The following is a 17,244-nucleotide window of genomic DNA, read 5'->3' as shown; positions in this document are numbered from 1 at the left end:
TTAAACGGAATAATATCACCATTCCCGCGTTGGTCTTAGGTTGAGAAAAATGGAGTCCACCAACCAAGGATTTCCCCTTGGAGGAAATTCTAGTCCTTTCTCCTCTTGCGGAGATGTGGTGCACCTCATATGGCCACATTATCACTTCCAGGATTGACGATTGGCTTGCCAATATGGCTCTTCTCGACCTCCATCGTTCAGAACATTGTGATACCTGAACAATCGAGTTAGCAACTGGATGATACTAAAGCTACCCCCGAACCTTCTACCTCATCCAATTGTCCCTCTCCTCCTTCCTCTTCGCTTGATAAAGTTGGTAAAGCCAAAAGTCAAGTAACTAAGAAGGAGAAGAAGGGGAAGGAGAAGAAAGAGAAGAAGAAGAAGGAGCCAAAGGCGAAAAGGGGTAACCGGGAATTGTTTAGTGAAACTCCGCACACTGCACCATCCAAGCCTAAATCTCCATGTGTCATTTGCAAAGGAGACCATTATCATCGAGATTGTCCTTGCATCCCTCGAATCTTAAGGGACTGGTCTCCTCGTTTACACAATCCAGTGTCATCAACCTCTGAAGATCATGTTGAAAGTACACCATCAACTAGTGAAAGCGAAGCATTTGGACAGAAAAGGAAATGTAAATTTCCTTGTAAACTGTGTGAAGGCGATCACGTCATCCACCATTGTCCCTTCCTAGATGAAGCTAAAAGAGTCTTGGATAATTGTCCTGCTTCACCGCTACAGCTTCCTCCTGGATACAAGAAACTCTTGCCGAGTCCATCACTAGTTGAAAATCTGACTGACACGCCATTATGGTCGGTTGAAGCATCTATCATTGAAGATAAACCCGCTGAATCCATACCAGACGAAAGTCAAAAGGTTGAGGCGGTAGTCGACCTGGTCTTGTCTTCGGAAGGTCCATCTTCAGATGATACAATCACCGAAGAGAATGAGAACAACACCATTCAAATTCTTTTTGTAAACACAGACTCCGACGAACATGGGGGCAATCTACCCATTCCTTTACCGCAAGAAGGAAGTTCGTCAGAGTCATATCCGGCCGTCTATTTGGTCCCACCTCCAAGCAACCTAGTCGTTTCCTTCGATTGGAGTCTACTAGGTAGACCCCGTTTATCGGTTAGTGTACCATTTCGAATCATTGTACAAGCTTACAAAATGATCATGGTCAGTACCATCATAGATGAAGGGGCTTCTGTGAGTATCCTTTCCTCAACTGCTTGGAAAGTGCTTGGTTTGCCATCGCTTCTGCCTGAGATGAGAAATCTGACAGGCTTCGACAAGGGAACCAGCTGACTGTTAGGGATCCTTCCCAATGTGCCCATAACCTTGAGAAGGAAAACCGTTTATATGAACGTAATGGTAGTCCAGGGACCTCTAGATTATAATCTACTCCTTGGGCACGACTATATTTATATCATGGGAGCCATTGTCTCCTCACTCTTTAGAGTAATGTGTTTTCCACATGAAGGCCAAGTGGTCCAGCTCGTAGACCAGCTTTCGTTCCCCGACTCACACATAGCTAATAGTCAATTGCCATCCCTAACGGGTCTTTTCACGCAAGGAATGTCTCATCAATCTCCGATTTGTCCACCTGAAGAGCGTGAGTAATTCGGGGGGACATGACTAAAACCCAGGGGGCATGCACCCTGGTTTGTTTCGGTAGGAAAACCTTGGGTATAGGATAGGTTTCCGTGGAGGATATATGACTAGTCTGACACACCCGTCCATTTGGGAAAATGGGATTAGACTGGAATAATATTCCCTCATCAAAGTTATGTGAGTGGAGGCGACTCCGCCACTCACCTTTGTCTATTTCGATATACATTGCCAAGGAAGTGTTTTGTCAGCAACGCAGATGGAGCAATCTTGAATGCGAGAGCTTTCATATGGTAACCTGGAAACTCTACTTCGCTATCCCTGGGGGCATGCAAACCTTTTCGCATGAAGGTAAAGAGCGACCATTTATTTTCTTAGTTTGTAGTTTCTCAACCCTTTAAACTCGTAGGATTGGTCGTTCCTAACTTTCATAATGAAAGGATTCGGAGAAAAGTTTCGAACGGTGCAAGCTCCCTAAAAAATGAACCTATCGATGAGACATCCTTATTATACGACTGGCATGAGTAGTTTTTATGCGAAGTTCAAGCTTTTTAAGAATTAAACCTTAGCAATGAGAAAACGTTCCCCTAGAGTTTAAGCTCATTAAAAAATGAACCAATCCCCGGTAAATAACCATTGTGAATGCATTATCATCAGCTTTTGAGCCCTGGTCATGTTCTTACCATCACCTCCACTCTATTTTAGCTGATCATTCACCTCCGTTTGATTGTTTACCCCTTTTGAGGAACAGCTGCGAAGAGTGATCCTGTTAGCCATCCTTGTGACACTGTCGTGATTGGAAAATTCCAAACCTTACCTAGAATCAACTGCTACCTGAAATTATCACTCGTTCCTCAAAAAAACGAGTCTCCTTTAAGCTCTTTTCATTTGACTCGTAAAATATGAAAAGATTGTCGAGCAGTTGGCCTTTCCAGCTCATTAAAGCTACCGGGAGTGCTATCCCTCCACTAGATTTTAATCTTTTTGGACCTGAGGGATTATTACACAAAAAGATCGAGCGCTTGTTTTTTTTGGCTCGTTAAAATTACCAAAAATTCATCCCTTTCGTATTATTTTATTCTTTTTCAAACTTATGGGATTATATGACGAAAAAGGATTATTGGAGTTTCCTTTACGTCCCTTTCAGACTCTCTAAAATTGAAAAGGACCGAGTTATCTTTGTCGTTAAACTCGTTAAAACCAACTAGCGACAAACTTGTCCATATAGAAAAGAACAAGTTTCACTGTTGCTAGGCTAGTTAAAACATAGCGACGGGTTTGCTCGAAGGGAAAATTATAGAACAAGCATATGTTATCCTCCTCAATCTTGATAAAAATAAAGAGGTACTAGTCAGCAATGACTGGGGAAAAATTGGGAAGAAAACTTGAAGAAACTTTATTGGTAGCAAGTCGCTCTTGAACATGACACTTTCACTCCACACAAGAGTTGGGTTGGGTTATTCCATTCACCGGCCATATCACCATTGGTCCATCGCACCATCCATATTTGGGGTTAACGCTACCAATCCATGTCAGTGTCACCAATATGTTCAAGAGAAGTCGCTCAAAGAATTCACCTGTGTCTCATCTGCTGCAATACATTCACGCTCCATTCTTTCATGACCGCCACCCTGAACCCTGTATCATCAGATTGTTTTCGCCTCTAAAATCATTTACTCCGTTTTGTGTCGTAGATGTGGGATTCATTAAGGCCCTCTTACGACAGGTTGCTTCTTGTCTACATCAGTTCATTATCCAAGAAGTCGACTTAGGGACAACCCTTTCAATACTTTGAAGCTTGCATGCCTCAATGGCAAGTTTCTCACTTCCGGCGACAGGTTTACATCAATGGCCTTCGACCGAAAGATTTTGCGTGGTGTTCGACGCCAAGTCCCTTTTTCACACCACACGAATTGTACTGTAGTACCTTGAGGGTCATCATCATTATCAGTGATTCCTCTCGCACCTGTTAACAACTTACATCATTGGCTGGTAATTAGGGGATGTGTTTCCATGTTCGACTCCATAACATATTTCACATGGATCGACTTGTATTCCAAGTGAAGATTGGACGAGTTTGAAGACCCCGGATCTAGTTTCATCCATCCGGGCTGCGATATATTCAAGAAAATAAAGACATCAAATGTACATCATTGCTGCACAGATGATCATCTGAATTAAAGGATGATGGCTCTATCAGAATCATCATTCTACCACACAGACGGTTGTTTGTCTTATGTACATGAAAATGAATTTATAAAGCTGAGCATGGGAATGCCCGCCTCAGCTAGATCATGAAAAATATTATAAAGATAATGTATTGTATTGTATCTTATTACAGGTCGTCTTCCAGCTCGAGAAAAACTTCGGATCCTCATGATAAAGCATTTCACCTGACATCAAAAGATTAACGACCTCATGCTTTAAGGGGAAACTATTATAGACCTTTTTGGGCACTTCAACCCCAATCATACATGTCCATAAACCAAGGGCTCCTAAGTCCCTAAAAGTGTTGCTTCACACCCTAAAGGAACAAGGTCAGCTGATTACATCATCTCCCAGAAGTTCTCCACAGAAAACTGCTCAGAACTGGTCAAAGCTGGGCCATACAGACTACCCAGTGCAGAGGGTGCGATGCATCTCACCTGCCCAGTGTAAATGGTGCGATGCATACTATAAATCCCTTCTGTAGGGTGCGATGGGTGAGAGTAGACAAATGGCAGAGACAGTTTGCAAGGTAGATCGTCATGGAATCTTCTAGAAACTTCTCCTGTGACACTTGCCTCTCTGAATTCACCCAGGGATGAGTAAGAGATCATCAATCTCCAAGTGGAATCAAGAACTATCAGAGAGAGGACACCCAAAAGCTAACTCACCCCCCTGCAATCATCTACATATGGATCCCTCATCCTAGAGATCTAGAGGCTGGAATTTTGTATCTTGTAAGGAAGTGTTGTTGGTTTCTTGGTGGAATATCATAGTGTTGGGTGATCTAAGCTTTTCATGAGGTGAAGAAGGGCTTTCGTGCTGGGAGGATGACGTTGGGTCAGAACAATTGGTTGTAATCCTCTTTGCTATTCTTGATATTAATAAAGCTATTCAAGTTTTCCTCCACATTCTTGTATGTTTGATGATATATGCATTTGTGTGGTAAATATATATCTGGTCCTATATTGTTTATGATTATATATCTCTGTTCTTCGATAGTATTATGTTGCTTTGATTCCACAGGTGCTCTTTGAAGCTGGGTAGACGAAGGAAAAGTGGCAAGGATCTATCGAAAGGGAGAGGAACCAAGCAAGGAACCAAGCGCAAGACTAAGGTTGGTGTTCTTTGTTCCCCTCTTATCTACTTCTCATAAGGAAAGCGAAAGTAGTTTTAGTTTGTTTGTTTCTAAGATAGCTGCCAGTCTTAGTGGGACTAGCAGCTCCGAGTGGACACTAGATTTCTCGATAACGACTGCCAAATTGTATGAATCAATAGTTAATTTTTCCTCTAAGTAATGCCATGATACCCTAGGCTGAAGAACTCCTATTGGCCTTTAATATGCCTTTCTTAGCCCAACGCACAATGCCCCCAAAACGTATATCGGCTAGGAAGATAATATCAAACCAAACAAGATAACTACTCTAATGATTACATTGTCCCCGAAATAGTTTATATTTTCTTCTCCACATCTCAATGCACACTAGGAGAGGAATCCACTTCTATGTAATGTAGTGCCTCAACAATTTCCCTTTCCCTCCATTTTTCTAGTGCAGGCAAGAAAAATTTGGTCTCCTATTTGTTCTATGGCAATTCTTAGAGTGGAATACCCTTGGCTTAATACATGGCACAACAATAGGGTGTTAAGTTTACAACTTCCTCTAGTCAATGTTGAAAACTAGCCATGGTTTGCCCTGATAGTCATCTTGGTTATCCTTACATAATATCAACAATTTCGCATTTCACCATAGGCTCACACTAGCCTTTCATCATGCAATTCTATTATATGTTTTGTAATGATGGCAATGGTAACTTCATACATAGATTCCAATAACCAGGGCCCAAAATAAGCACATAGATGAAATCACCTTGGATGGAAGATCATGGAAGATAATGGAAGGGATCTCTGAGGAAAATGCACAAAATATACTTTCTCTTGCATGGACAACAAGTTTCTTTCAAAAAGTCTCATCAATTTAGATTAAGCACTAAATCGATAGGTTAGGGAGAACAACTTAGGAATTTGGTGATCCGAACTTAAACATGAACGCAACAAATTACAGGTATAATCATAAATACAAAGATGTAGCAGAAAAACACTTCATTTCATTAATAGAAAAATATTGAACTATGCTTACAAACAGAATGGAAATAAGATATCTCGGGCGATGGTAGCTTATATCTGAGAAGGGATGTGGTAGCTACATACCTCTGAAATGTGTTACAATGAGGCTCAAGGGCCTATTAATTATTGAAAAACATGAGAAACCCCAAAATAACCAAAACCCTAACCCTAGGAGATCTAACACCAAGAGTTTGTGGGCCCTGTTGGGGTTACTTGGGCAGTCAACTTCCTGAGGTCATAACTTGCTCATATTATCTCCTTTTGGTGTGTACAATACCTTGTTGGAAAGCTCTCTCCGAGTACTACAGGTTTCGCTGCAGGCCCCTGCTTATGGTAATGGGCCTGTAGTGGACCTCGAAAAAACATTGTTTAGGGGGTCAAAACTGCTCTAGAAGTTCACAACCCGAAAAACTGCTAAAAATAGTAAATGTTGAAATAGACAAGGAAACATATGAAACTGACTTGAGGGTTAGGTGAAATGAAATTTCCAGTGAAGCCACCATAGGCGTACCTGACCTACAGTCACAAAGATACGAGCGATTAAAATAGATAAAAAATAATGTGCAACAGAAAATGAAAAAACATGAAAAACTTGCACACGAGAGAGAAGGTTTTGCCTATGGGTGGAAGAATGTGTCACAACCACCCAACACACACGCTTACCTCTTCCGTGACTACCGTTTTTCAACAAACCTTGGAGGCCTCTTGCAAGTGTGTGTTGTTCTGCACCAAGTTTCTTAGCGAGTATGAGGAAGGACTGAAGTTTGTTACTTGCAACACAACTCGCCAAGTAAGATTGTTCCAACCATTCAGCGATTGGATCATAAAATTCGTGATGGACATTTTGAAAGATTCATGATCTTTGAGAAGATGGATTCCTGATTCGAGAGAGGGGATCACGATGGGAATCTGATACAGATAGATAGATTTGGTCATTCTCATTAGTCATGTCAAGAAAGTGAGGGCCTGCCATAGCCATCAATGTAGGCCGAGGTGCCTCACTTGCTTGACAGAGATCTAAAAATTACACAGTGAAAATCATAGTGTGTGAAGCAACCGTCATTGGATGTAATGTTGGGAAAATGATAAACTGCATGACAACCACCCAAGGTAGAAGAAAAACCATACCAGTCGATTGAGATGGCAGATTCCCAGTTTGACACGAACAAAGAAATTTTTTGAACAATCGTGTGAACACTCTGAATGCGGGAACCAAATTCGCTTTCTGCTAAACATGATAGAACACCCGCCTGCAACTGGTGAAAAAGTGCGTAGGCATCATGGTAATCACAGAAATGTGGAAAGGATGCCAGCACTGTGAATGTGTGAAATTGGTTGGGGTGTGGTGAAATGAGAGTAACTTGATTCGTGCAATAAGTTGTGTGCTCATCATCACACAGGGATATTGCTGATGTGATGAGTGGGAAGATTTCATGTGCGAAATTTGAAAAACGACTAAGGCGCTGATTACGAGAGAGAACATATGATAAGTATGATTCCAGATAAATATAGTCTTTGAGATGATCAACTTCGTTTTCCCATGATTGAATGAGGGATGGACACTCCCAATCGGAATTAGATGTAAGAGGGGTGCATGAAGATAGACATGTTTTAATGGACTCGTGGATTCAATCATTAGCGAAAATCTGAAATTTTGGATATCACACTCGGAATAGTAAATATTCTTTACACAGGGATCCACGTCAAGTGCAACCAATCCAAATATATAGATTTTGCATGAGAAACGAGAATTGATTTGGTTGGGCGGGCTTACCAGAGTCATGAGGTCAGGATGACAACCATCTCTGTCATAGGCTTCATCAAAATTTTCAGCAAGCTGAGTTGACGATCTGTCTTCATGCAACGCACAAGATGATGATGAGTGGGAAGAGTCCCATGTGTTGAGACTATTTTCATCGTGGACAACCTCATTGCCTTGTGTCGATCAAGGAGATAACTCATGGGATGAAGAAGTAAGAGAATGTGGAATATCTCCGACACATGTTGATGCACTGAGAATGATAGGAGACACGGGCAAGTGAGGTGTAAATGAAGCTTCATTATGGATGTCTGCTTTGACTGGTGCGATTATGGATGTCTGCTTTGACTGGTGCGCATTCCATATCTGAGTTAGAGTGTACACGAGATAAAAATAGATCATATGATGTGCTTGGGCGTTCATCGCAACATACGGAAGCGTGGGAGTGATGATAGCCCGAGATTGGAGGTTATTCGAAAGAATTGATTGTGCATGATGTTTCACCAAGATTCGCGGATCGAGAATCGATAAAGAGTGGAGGCTCAATGTTTTGAGATGAATTGATTATGTCTTCACCATCCTGCTCCTCCGTTTGTATGATGAGACTACCTTGCACATGACTGCAACTTGAGCCAGCAGCCTGAGAATCAAGAGAGTGCACGCAACTAGCTTGTGAAGCAGATCGCTCAAGCGAGTCATGGTGCAAGGAGTCATGGCTTGTAGATGATGGAGGATGGTGGAGATGCAGATTAGGCTCAAGACTTGGGTTATGAACTGTGATGTCCTCTTGTAGAATGGAGGGATGAGTTTTTGCCATAGGCTTTCTGAACCATTCTGGAATTTCCTCCATTGGGGCGGGAGACAGCCGAGCAAATTGGTTGGGAATATGTTGTGCATATTTCTCATGTTTGTATTCGCTGCGAGGGGGTACCCGCTACACAAATTTCTTAGATTTGCGGTTGCTACGAGGGGGTACCCTCTTTAAGACATGAGATGGCTCGTGATCTGCAAGAGTCGAGGAAGAAGGAAAATTAGGAGATTCACTATTTCGGGAGACATGAACCAAGCATTTCAGATCTTGGCTCATGAAGTTAAGGTCAACAAACCATTCAGGAATGTTGCGACATAGGTGAAGGAAGCGGGTAGCAAAGTCCTCAACTGATTCTCCAAGATTCATTCTTAAAAGAGAGATTCTTTCATACACATCTTGGTGGTCACACTCATCGAAGGCTTGATGGACCTCCTTGAGGAAAGTGAGAAGGGAATGGACGGAAGCAGGTGGCAGGCTATGACAACACTAATTAGCATGACCTTCAAGGGTGATGAAGAAGAGTATGCAAACAAGCTCATCACTATCGATTTCATGAGATTCACAAAAATGAAGAAAATTAGAAATGTGCTCGGTTACGGACGTATTGTCCTTACTGTCAAACTTTAGCAAGGACAAGTGATCGAGAAGCTCACCGGGGATTGATAACCGATTAAGGGAGAAATGAGAGAGACACCCCGGGAGCACGAATTTTGTATTATTCATTGGGTAAGAGATTCAACCACAATGTACAGGCTCAACTTGTCATCTGGCCCTCCTTCTAGCGCCAAAATGTTGACGGTGCCGAACCCGCCAACATTCAGGGGACCACCCCGCTATGAAGTCCCAACTAGACCTCACACCATTTGGTGTGGGAGTCCCATCAGGTATGATGGCCTGGTTGCCACTATCTTAAATATTTTCCTCAACTCTTGCTTGTCAGCATAAGAGAGTGGTCAGCATTGTCTTACGAGAAGTGAGGTTCGTGTGACTGGTGATTGTAAGTGTCTCTTGCATCTATGGTTCTTTCACTGTAGAGGGAGAGGGTGGGAGTGAGTCCCAAGTCAGTTGGGAGAAGTCCCAACTCTGTTAGGAACACATAACACAATAGGATGTGAAAAACTTTTGTCAGAACAATCCACACGGGTGCGGCAGTCACAACACACAACGGAAGATAACACGTATAACATTCAGTAGATTATTCCCCGCGAGTACAACGGTTGCTATAGAAAGTTTTATGTGAATGGTTTATCTGATGTCTGGGAGAGTAGTCTACATGGGTGAGACAATGTTAACAACATATAAAACACATTTCCATTAACATATATGTATTACAACAAGTGAATTAGTTCGAGTCTTAAACACAGGTTAAAGCAACATGCATTACAAGTGTTCAAGATTAGTCTTACAACAATTACAATACATGTGTGAAAACGTGTTGGCCTGTTAGCAGGATTTTGAATTAAGCTAAATTTCCAAGACACATCATTACACCATACATCACTAGCCCTGCGTGCGGGGCATTGGAGCCACTACTTACTCCCCAAAGAAAATATTACAGACTCTCAAGGCTATGCGGGAGGAGCTAAGGTGAAAAGTCTTTTGCATGAACAAATGAGGGGGTATTTATAGCCAAGGGTGAAACTGATCCTTGTGGCTATTCGACTACCCTCATGACTGTTTGTCCTCCGTGACTTTTCAACTTTACATGACCCTAATACAACAAGTGAGTCTCTTGGACTTCCATGTTACACTACATTGATTGACCATATTGCCACAGTAAAGATGTGGATGACATGACTTGACATGACAGTGCTAGTACATTCATGATGCTACTGGTGTGCATGTCAAGTTGCAGTGTTGCTGGGTAATGGATGTCCTCATGGCATGTCACAGCTTTACATCTCAATGGTAATATGCGCGGAGTCTTCGATGGTCGTTGGGTTCGCTTGATGTTTGATTCGCACATTGCTCCTTGCTTGTATGTTGGAAGACATGACAGGTTCATCTGTTCGCAAAAAGTGCATGTTTGTCCGTCCGTCCGTCCATGAACATATTTTGCATGTTTGCTCATCTGTCCATCCGCGAACACATCTTTGCATGATCATCTGTTCATGAGCACATCTCTTTGTATGCATTGTTTGTTCTTTCATTGGCTAACCTATCCTTCTGCATGTGCTCACTTCGTTCATCCCATCCGTCATCGTGTCATGTTTGTTTGTGTACCTATATCTGCAGTCACTCATGACGAGATGACATCAAATCTAAAAAACTCCTAGTCTACCATGATACATGATCGTTTTGAATGCAAGTGACTGGGAGAGGAGACAAGGTTGTGAGCTGGGATGGAGGCTTTGGGCACTGCTAATGAAAACTACACAAGAGTCACTAGGTGATGAAGATGGGAAATCTGGATCGACAGTGACTGTCCACGGGGTCTGGCTCAGCTAGAGGACAAAACTACACAGTTTTTGAGAGGAACGGTCTGGGTTGCAGAAACGCTGGGAAGGAAAGATATTCTGGAATAAGAAAGCAGGGGGAGCTTGGTAGCAAAAACTGCGTTATTCCTGAGGGTAACTGGCAGTCCATTTCTGGGAGCTTGGCAGCAAAAACTGCAAAATTCCTTGAGGGAACTGGCAATAAGTTGCTGGAGCTATGCAACAAAACTATGTAATTCTTGAGGGGGACTGGCAGTGTAAGCAACAAGTGCGACACTTCGTTATAGACATATTTGGGCATTGCAACCCCAATCACATATGTCGATAATCCAAGGGCTCTTAAACCCATAAAAATGTTGTTCCACACCCTAAAAGATCAAGTTCAACTAATTACATAATTTCCCAGAAGTTCTCCCTGAAAAACCACTCATAATTGGTCAGAACTGGACCATACAGACTAATTAGTGCTAAGGGTGTGATGCATACTGGTTGTTACACTAGCTAGGTGCGATGCATATTGAAAGAGCCTTCTATAGGGTGAGATGGGCGAGAGTAGACATATGGTAGAGACAGTTTGCTAAGTGGAAACCCAAAGAATCTTCTAGAAACTTCTCATATGACACTTGCCTCTCTGAATTCGCCCAAGGATGAGTAAGAGATCATGAAATCTCCAAGTGGAACCAAGAACTATCAGTGAAATGACACTAATCAAAAACCCAGAAGCTGACTCACCCCTCTATAAATATCTATAAATGGATCCCTCATCCTAGAGATCCAGAGGCTGGAATTTTGTAATTTGTAAGGAAGTGTTGTTGGTTTCTCTTTGAGACATTGCATTGTTGGGTGATCTTGCTTTTCATGAGGTGAAGAGGGCTTTCATGCTGGGAGGATGATGCTAGATCAGACAGCTGGGTTGTAATCCTCTCTTCTACTTCTACTATCAATAAAGTTATTTGAGTTTTCCTCCATATACTTGTGTACTTGTAAATATTGTAATGGTGAATGCAATTGTATGGTTAATGTACTTCTGATTCTGCATTGTTTATGGTATTATAGATCTCTATGCTTTGATGGTTTTCTATTGCTTTGTCTCTACAAGTGTTCTTTAAAGCGGGACAAGTGAGAAAGGAGTGGCAAGCTCTATCAAAGGAGAGAGGAAACAATCAAGGCGCCAAGTGAAATATTGAGGTTGGTGCTCTCTGCTTCTCTCTTATCTATCATCCATAAAGGGAAACACAAGTTACTTTGAATTGTTTGTTTCTAAGATAGCTACCTGTCTTAGTGAGACTAGCAGATCAAATAGACACTAGTTTTCCGGGAAACAAAATGGCGACTCCACTGGGGAGTGAATAGTTTGATTGTTTGTTACTGTTTTTTTCTTTATAAACTGTAGACAGAGCCTGAAGTTAAGCCAGCTAGCCTTCGAACTGCACTTGCTATGCAAGTGCAAAGTAGATCAACGCTACTTCAGCCAATCTCCGAGTTGGTTTATGAACTGAGCATCTAACTTGCAAACATCCTATGTGCCCTGGTGGTAGCTCATTAGCCTCATAAGATCATACCCCTATACTTTGTTGTTACTATCCATCATAAGCTCAACCTAAATCACTGAACTTAGCTGCAAATTGTGAGTAAAAACCAAGCTTAGTTTTGTTCCTTGGTCCATCGCACTGTCTCTAACTAGCAGTCTGGATGCATCACACCTCCCGTGTGTTGCAAGTGAGATGCATCCTTGTTTCCCTTAAGGACAGGTGTGATGATTGAACGAGACTGTTTCCCTCTCTAGAATTTGCTTTTTTCTTCATTGTTTTTAGCTCTATTCAATAGTTTTGCTGCATATGATCAGTATATCATTGTTGAAGCCTTCTTCCTTTACATTATTCAGCCTCCATTGATGAGGAATTGTGAATGTTTTTTTATGTATTTTTCATCATTTAAAGTCCTCCTTTGTCAAGAGTAGCTTAATTGAATTGTCGTATTTTGATTCAAAAGTGTCATGACTGTCGTTTTGAGTCAAGAAAAAGAGTATTGTAAAGTCTTCCTCTTTTAGATAGTTGATTGTACTTTTGTCACTGTATTTGATTTGAATTATCAATATTTGAAGTGTCGAAGCTATTAACCACTTGTGAAGCTATTTGGTTGCGGAGAATTCTTGCAGATCTTGAAGAAGCGCAAAGTGGTTCAACATGTATCAATTGTGATAATCAGAGTGCTATCAAATTAGCACATAATCCAGTTTACCATGCTAGAAAAAAACATGTTGAGTTACAGTACCACTTTGTACGTGAGAAAATTGAGTCAAATGAAATTGGATTGATATTTTGTAACACCAAGGATAATGTGGCTGATATATTTACTAAGCCCCTTGGTAAAATCAAATTTGAAGTTTTTAGAAGTCAGTTAGGTATTGTAGAAAATCCATTTCTCCATTAAGGGAGGATGTGAGAATAATGCAGAAATAGAATTAGTTGTGAGTGGTTGAACGAGAGGGTGTAATTAGGAATTGGTTGCACATATTCAGGTAGATTAGGTGAGTGAGTTTCCTATATAAGTGTGATGTAATTGAGCAAATGAATTCATTAAGTTGTGTGAGCTTTGTCTCACGTTTGTTGGTGTTTCTACCTGTGTATTTGTTGTAATTCTTCTTAGAAGTGCAAAAGCACTATTCTAGAATACAAGACTATGTACACTTCAAATAATTTAATTCCTTTTAATGCTCTCCATAGAATCAGAATCTTATTATTGAAACTTGAAATTACAATGCAATCGGTAGTGCAGATAATATATTTTAGTCCGACCTAACATCAAATTATTTCTTCAAAAAACATAACCATTTTACTCTCATGGTCACAATTTGTTCCGTCGCTCGACATGGCATATTTTGTTATAATCTATTTGTTTCTCTGCAGGTTTTTCTATGCTTCTAGTGCATGCATTTATCCCGAATTCAAACAATTGGAGACCAATGTGAGCTTGAAGGAGTCTGATGCTTGGCCAGCTAAGGTATGTAGCCATATATTGCTTTAATACTCTGGTAATGCTATTCGGTGCTATTTCCCATAGCATTTTGGGTCAAAAGGAAATGTGAGAGCTGATACTGAAATTTGTTTAAGAAGAGGCTGGAAATGTGGTAGCTGTGTACAGAAATTTGTTTAGGAAGAGGCCGGAAATGTAAGAGCTGAGTACTGAAATTTGTTTAGGAAGAGGCTGGATGTTTGATGAAAAGCGTTTACGGTAGTCTTGACTGATTTCAAGGTTACTTTTGAATGTTTAGCTAATTGAAAATTCAGAAGGTTACTGTAAGAGTACACCTCTGAAGTAGGACACTCTGATTTGCCAGTGGTACACTCTAGATATATCGGGGCCTCTGTAACTTGGAGAAGTGATGTAACTCCATAGGACCTGGTTTATCATAGGAACTGATTTGTTAGTTACTAGCTTGTGATTCATGTACTACAATTGTTAGATCCAGCCTGCTTCCCCAGATACAAGAATCGTCTTATGCTGGATTAAGCTGTTAAAGCTCATTTTCACTTAAACTGTTTAGAGACTAATGATTTGATTGCTCTGTAGCCTCAAGATGCCTATGGCTTGGAAAAGCTTGCCACGGAAGAATTGTGCACACACTACACCAAGGACTTTGGTATAGAATTCCGGATAGGACGTTTCCACAACATTTATGGTCCTTTTGGCACATGGAAGGGTAAGTTATGAAAATTGTAATGATTGTAGGATGCTCATATTTATGTTCCCTTTGTTGATAAACTCATTTGCCACTGCAGGTGGCCGTGAGAAGGCTTCTGCTGCCTTTTGTAGGAAGACAATCACGTCTACTGTTAGATTTGAAATGTGGGGAGATGGTGAGCAAACACGATCCTTTACATTCATTGACGAATGTGTGGAGGGTGTCTTAAGGTACCAAAACTTGGAATGGCTTTTGAAATTCAGTTTTGGATCTAATTCTCGCTACCTGTTTATTCAGATTCATCTTTGTTTCTTCTCAGAAATCTTTATTTTGATATGCCAGGTTGACTAAATCAGACTTCAGAGAGCCAGTGAATATTGGCAGTGATGAAATGGTCAGCATGAATGAGATGGCTGAAATGGTGTCAAGCTTTGAGAATAAAATGTTGCCAATACATCACATTCTTGGGCCAGAGGGTGTACGTGGTCAGAATTCTGACAATACATTGATTAAGGAAAAGCTAGGCTAGGCGCCAACCATGAAGTTGAAGGTAAGGTTCTAGCCATTAGATTTTCAGATTGTTAAACTCCTTGCAATGTATTTTCCCTTGTGCATCGAAAGAAAGATGCAGAGTCACATTTGTTTCCTTTTGCTTTTGGCAGGATGGCTTGAAAATTACATATTTCTGGATCAAGGAACAAATTGAGAAGGAAAAGGCTCAGGGAATTGATCTCTCCATCTATGGGTCTTCCAAGGTGGTTGGCACTCAAGCCCCTGTTCAACTAGGTTCTCTTCGTGCTGCTGATGGAAAGGAATGAAGACCAAAACCTAGATCTCTGGTTAAGGGGATAAATAATAAGTCATTTTTTTATAAGGCTCGCAAGATGGTTAGCAGTTGGAGACTGCAATTTTCAATTTTCTCTATTGTTTATCTGGGAATTTTCAATTTTCTCTATTGTTTATCTGGGAATGGTAATAGGGTTTTGAGAATTTTAATGTAATTATTAATAATTTTTAGATGGATGGTAGGGATTTAATTTAAACGGAAAGTTGAAATTTATCTAAAAGGTAGTTGTGCTATTTTTATTTTTCAATACAATAAAAAATGTCATATTTAATTTTTATTTGTGGCACTAAACTCTTATTAGTTAGTATTGCTTTACTATGTTTTTCTTGTTATATGTTTTTTTAATGTAATTATGCTTAAAATAATTTAAAATAAAGTTATGTTTTAGTTAATTTTTATGATTTTTTTGGGCAATATGAGATATATGATATCAGTATTTTCCAGTCATTTAATTTATATGGCTAAGCTAGTATAAATGACTATAAAAAATGATAAATAAAAAATTACGATAATACTAATTTTTTCCTATTATATAATTATAACCCATGTACATGAGTATCATATCTCTTTAATAAGTACTTTAATTAACTACTATATTTCCAATTCATCAACGAAAGTAACATTTAACATCTACCGCAAACCGCATTGGAAAAATCAAGGATGTACCTAGTACACCACTTTACTATTCTAAACAAAAATGCTTAAACATAATCAATATATCAGAAGTTGTAAACAAAATGAAACACTCACCATAATGATGGGAAGAAAAAACAGATAAAGAGCGTGGTAAGCTTATGTGCACCACTCTTCCACAACATCCATTTTGACTAAACCATTTTCTTCGCTCACTGTCTTATCCTCTTGCACATCATTATGACTAAACCATTTTCTTCGCTCACTGTCTCATCCTCTTCCACATCATTATTTGGGATGCAATCCCAAGTCCCCATTCCCACTTTCTTTAGTGCTATCACGTGCTTTACTAAAAACCCATTAGACTGTTCGAGGGATTTAAGCTTCCCTATGGATGCAACAAAGGACACCCCTTCGAAAACAGAGTCACATTTGCTCGTTCTCATTAAATAGATCATAATTACATCACAATTCTCTCGCATATGATCTAGGCGTTGTGTACTCATTGTGTGGCTAAAAGTGATTTTATTCCTCTACTCTATTTTACTATACATTTTGCTGGTTTTACACTTCCAAAGTACAAGGTATGGTAGTGTTTGTAATGCACCCACACAGTCTTCCCTTAATAAAATCTCCTTTATTCAACCTATCATATTTCTAACGATGATTCCAGTTCATCTTTTAACAACAATGATAACAGAGCTTGCATGCAAATACAATTGTATAATTCATATCGCTTGTACTTGGAAAAGATTTAAATGTGAATATTCGAGTACTTTATACAATTAATTAATCCAGTTACAAAATTCATATGTTATGGACTGCATTCATATAATTGAATATAATAATATAATAAAAACATAACACAAATATAATCACAAATGTTTATCTCTGTTCAAGTTAATGTCCTCATTGAGTAGCGATTCACTGCCAAATTGTATGATTCAGCAGTCAATTTTTCCTCCGAGTAAAGCCATGATACCTTAGGGTGAAGGAGCTCCTATGGGTTTTTAATCTGGCTTTCTTAGCCCAACCTACAATGCCGTCAAAACTTATATCAACTAGCTAGATAATATCAAACTCAACAAGGTAACTACTCCAACAATCACACTGTCCCACAAATGTTTATATTT

General features: G+C 40.1%; 1 pseudogene; it reads left to right on the top strand.

Annotated features, from left to right (window-relative positions):
• Positions 1-15,716, top strand: part of LOC149210785 (GDP-mannose 3,5-epimerase 2-like) — a 69,635-nt pseudogene extending 53,919 nt beyond the window's left edge.
• Positions 15,717-17,244: the final 1,528 nt, after the last annotated feature.

The sequence above is a fragment of the Pinus tabuliformis genome, chromosome 1_2 (assembly GCF_031772625.1).
Source record: "Pinus tabuliformis cultivar Carrire ecotype Pingquan chromosome 1_2, CPIR1, whole genome shotgun sequence".
NCBI lineage: Eukaryota > Viridiplantae > Streptophyta > Pinopsida > Pinales > Pinaceae > Pinus > Pinus tabuliformis.
Note: the sequence above shows the minus strand (reverse complement) of the source record. Positions and strands in the feature narration are given on the sequence as shown.